The sequence below is a fragment of the Sturnira hondurensis genome, unplaced genomic scaffold, assembly GCF_014824575.4.
Source record: "Sturnira hondurensis isolate 20B ecotype Veracruz unplaced genomic scaffold, ASM1482457v3 Scaffold0023357, whole genome shotgun sequence".
Classification (NCBI taxonomy): Eukaryota; Metazoa; Chordata; class Mammalia; order Chiroptera; family Phyllostomidae; genus Sturnira; species Sturnira hondurensis.
The window spans coordinates 9979816-9984583 of NW_028095988.1; positions in this window are offsets into that span (position 1 = coordinate 9979816).

The window sequence follows — 4768 nt, forward strand, 5'->3', positions numbered from 1 at the left end:
CCCAGCCTTCCCCCTTCACCACTCCGCCAGCCCCTCCAGGATGAGCTCCTCCGACTGCTGGGCAGCTTTAAGGGGGGAGGGAGAATTGAGGGGCAGGCGAGGGGTGCTGGAAACCTCTGCCTTCCACCCAAGTTTTGGGCCCAAAGCCAGAATCTAGGGGTCAAAGTTAATTTCCTTCCACGTTCCCCTTTCCCCAGTGGAAGGAAAAGGAAGGGGAAGGAGGGGCATTCGGATGAGCGTGAGGGGGCTTGGTTTCAGGGACCCAGCCTTGCTCTCCATTCCTCCCTCCCACCCCGCCGCCCCCCAGGCCTCCCCAGGGAACGGGGACCTGTGCCCCCTCCCTCCCTCCCTCCCTCAAGGAAAGGGTTAAGAGAGGACAGGGTGGGGAGCCCAGGAGGCCCGGGCCCAAAGAAACTCTGGGCTGGAAACCGGGAGGGCAGGAGACAGTAACAGCACAGCCTCCCCACCCTCCCCCCCAAGTCTGGGGACAGCCAGGAGCTGGCAGGCCGCCCAGACCCTCCTGAAGCCCCCAGGGCTGGAGGGGCCTCCCTGCCCCAGTTTTCAGACTTGCCTTGTTTATGAAAGCCTTTTTTTCTTTTTAATAGCACGTTTGAGTTATGCCCTGAGGCTTTAGGATGGGAGTGAGGGTCTGGTGGGTAGCACGGCCTCTGAGGGTTTGGGTTGAGGGAGGGTTGACCTTGACCCACAGCCAGCTGCCTGGTATCAGTGGTCAGGGACTGGCCCTGGGCTGGGGGCCACCTCCAACACTGGGCCCTGGAGGCATCCCCAGCACAAAGGACACCTTATGCAGCCCTGTGGCCTGAGCAGAACCCGGCTCTGTGGAGGGTACAATCTGCGTCTGGGCCTCAGTGACCCTTATGTTCCAAACCCCAACTGAAAACCCCAGTCTGACAGGGACAAGTGTACCTATGGGGACAAAGGGCAGTGGACTTTAAATCAGAGCTGCCATGGAACACCTGGGCTGAGGGAACATCGTGTGTTTGTGCGTGCGCAGGCAAGGACCAGGAATGCTCCACTGTGAGGAAGCGGCCCAGCTGGGGGAGGGGCGATGGGCCCAGGCCACTCCCAGTCTGGACCGCACTGGGCCCAACCAGTCCAGTCCCACACCCGCTTCTGCTGCTTCTCCCTAGATTGGAATCCAGATAAGGGAAAAGGTGATCTGTATCACCTCTGGCTCCAAGGCCTAGAGCTCTGCTACTGGTCACATCCCTCACCTGGCCCTCTATAGCACCTGGAAGCAGACTCCTAGGGTGAACTTGTACCTCTCCACTCTTCCGACCTCTAACCGCTCTCCCTTTATCAAAAGAAGCTCCTGACTTACTGTGTACTTCCGTTACTCCTCCGAAGCGAGGTTGACAGCCAAGTACCCCTGCTCTCCACTAATAAACACTTAATTCTTGCTGCTCTATTCCACTTAACTGCGGACCTCCAGCATCTTAAAGGAAAACTCTCAGCTTTAATCCTGTGTTCAAATCCCATGTGGAGGGTGGGACTAGGTCAAGGCTAGGAGTCAGGTGCTTGGTAAAGGGGGAAAAGTGGGTAATTTATTTAAATTCTTGGGCCTCTATTTCCTTTAGCTCACAAAATGGGGGCAATAATACCTACAGCACAAGTCATGAATCAGACCACACAGGTACAGGCACCACGCCCGGCACATTGCCTGGCAAGGAGTACACGTCCAGTATGTTTTCATTTTTCCTCCCTAAATCTTGTCAGTTCTCCACCACCTCAGCTCTGACCACTAGGTCATCGCACATTCCCAGAGACTCCTCTCCTTCCTATCCTTTTGAATCTCACTGCCATGCAGATGCCACCAGTCTGGCTCCTACAGCAGGCTCTCCTTAACTCTCCTGCTAACCCACTCCCCTCCTGCCTCTCCCCCTGAATATAGTGGAGTTAGTTAGATATCCTGGTTCTAGTCCCAGCTTTGTCGGCAATGAGTTGTACACTGTTAAGCGGGGAGCTAAGTCCCTTGACCTCTCCAGGCTTCCTCATCTAAGGAATAGATGGGCAATAAATAAATAAGGCCAAATTCATTCACTCATTCAACAAATTCAACACATATGTATTGAGTGCCTACTATGAACCAGGCCCTAGGGATAGAGCCTTGACTGAGACAGGTATCTGCCTGCCTTCGCAGAATAAATTAAGAAAGAAGAAAACGGCTGTGATTTCAAGGAATGGTATTGCACACACTCTGCTAGAAACAAAACAAGGTGCAGTAATGGGGCCTCTTTGGTTGGGGCGATGTCTCAGCTAGAGGGAGAGCAAACACCCGGCTCTCAGATGGCAACGCCCTAAGCACTAAACAATTTTTGATCCCTGTCTCTCCCCAGCTTGAATACATCTATCTATTCCTTGACTACAGTATTATGTTAAAACTTGTTTGATTGTTTGGGAGGCCTTCCTCACCCTGACCCAAATCTACCTTCCACCTTGTATAGAAAGATCCCAGGTCAAGACTGAATAGAATCAGGTATGTCTAGGCATGTCTGTCAACAGATAGCACACCCTGCCATGGGCCTGTTTGCCTAAGGAATGAGGAGCCTCAGGGAGAAACTCCCTGTGATCAAAGGACTGGCCTACTCTGTGAGCCTGCCAGTCATAGATCTTATCCCTCCCAGGCTCCAGACAGGCAGTTCTGTCACTGGAAGACCTCCCCACCTAGCCCAGACCATTCCTAGCCCAATTCCTGGGGGCGGGGTGGTGAGCCCTGGGACCCAGGCAGCCTGCTTGGGATCTTTGTGTAGAGCAACCCAGAGAGGAGACAGGCTCCTCCCCGACTTTGCCAGGGTCCCTGGGCAGCTTGCCTTCCTGGAGGGCCTCCCATCAGAGAAGTGGCTTCCCAATGGCACATAGAATGGTCAAGACTTAAGGTGATTCCAAATGACTGGGTGGGGGCAACAGCCAAGGAAACTTGAGTTACTCTAGGTATTGGGGGAGTGGTGGCGCCCCCTGTTGGTCAGGATCTGGTAGGAAACACACAGTCCTCTCAAAGAGATGGCTGATGGAATTTTAAAGAATAGATCTGTCATGGGGATGTGGGCAGGGTTAAGGAAAACCAGTAAGAGAGGGGTGAGGTACTCCAGGGCTAGTATGGGGAAAGCTGTAGGCCTGAAAAGGAAAAGGGAAGAAGTGGTCACTGGAACCAGTGGGCCAGAGCTGGAGCTGTAGACAGCCACAGAATAGGAACTGTGACCTTAGGTAAAAAGGCACAGCCATTGAGAACTGTGGCCCAGCATGGAGAGGGTCACTTTTCAATTCCCTGCTGCTGCCTACCATCGGCCGAAACCAATCAGAAGTCAAAGGGCAAAGAAGTGTGGTCAAGACAGGCCACTGAAGTCAGCCTCAAGGACACAGGACGGGCTGGAGAAGAGCAAAGGGAAGAACTAAAGGGACACAAAATGTCCCTTGTAGTTCAGCGCACTGCTTTGCCCCTTAACAACCACAGGTTGATGAGGCCCAAGGACATTGGCATTACATGAGTTTCTCCTACACCTCCCCCACAAATGCTCTGTTTCAGGAACAGGGCTGACTACCCCTGAGCTACTGTTCAGAACACAGGGCTTCCAGTCAAAGGCTTGTGCTCAAACCCCAGCTCTGCCACTGTATCAGTTTCCTACAGGTGTCTTTACAAGTTAGCACAAGCGAGCGGCTTAAAGCAACAGAAATGCATTCTCTCACATTCTAAAAGCTGAAGGTCCAAAATCAGTACATATAAAACTACTTTAAGCAACTGGTGCATGAATGGACAAACTATTCAGTGGAACAGACCAAAAATCTAGAAAAGGAGAACATCCACACCCTGGAATTTAGTATTCTGACAAAGCCCTCCAGCTAACGTGTTATTTTCCATAAATGATCTTGGGACCATGGGGAGCTCTTTGAGATAAAATACAATATCCACACCTCACCCCTACACCAAAACAAATTCCTGAAAAAATCAAAAATTTAAGCATCAAAAATGAAATTATACCAGAGGGGAGAGGGGAGGGAATTTCGGGGGAAAAGGGGAAGGATTTGCAGGAACAAGTATAAAGGACACATGGACAATAACAAGGGGGGTGGTGAAAATGGGAGGGAGATGGGGAGGACTGGGGGGTAGGGTGGGCTGGGATGGGATAAAAGGCAGAAAACTTTACTTGAACAATAATTAAAATAAAAAATTTAAAGAAATGAAATTATAAAAATACTACAACAAACCACGTGAGGAATTTTTTACTCTCACACTAGAAGAGAGAGGCCTTTCAGAGGATGGCACCATAGCAGAAGTCATTTAACGGTGTTCACAGATGCCACTGCACCAGCATCACTCTCGAACACCGGAGTGACCTCTACCCCCCCCCCCCCCGAACTCCAGCCGAAGGAGGAGGGTAAGTAAGTAAGGAGGTATCATCCCTCCTATGGAAGAGTGGTAAAGCACCAGGGGAGCAAATGGCTACAAAAACCTCTTGCAAGGTGTGCCCTCTTCTGGAGGGGTGAAGAAACCTCATCATTGCAGGCCTGGTACCATGGCACTGTGTGAAATGAGACATTATCAGAAGTCCACTGACCTTATGATTTTCAAACTTCCCTTGCAGTGTCTGGTGTGAGAAATTGCTCAGGACTTCAAAACAGATCTGCCCTTCCAGAGAGCAACTACTTACTGGTGCTTTGCAGGAGGTAGGTGAGGCCTATCCTGTTATTCTTTTTGAAACACCAGCCTGTGTGCTATCCATGTCAAACATACAGCAACTATGCCAAAAGA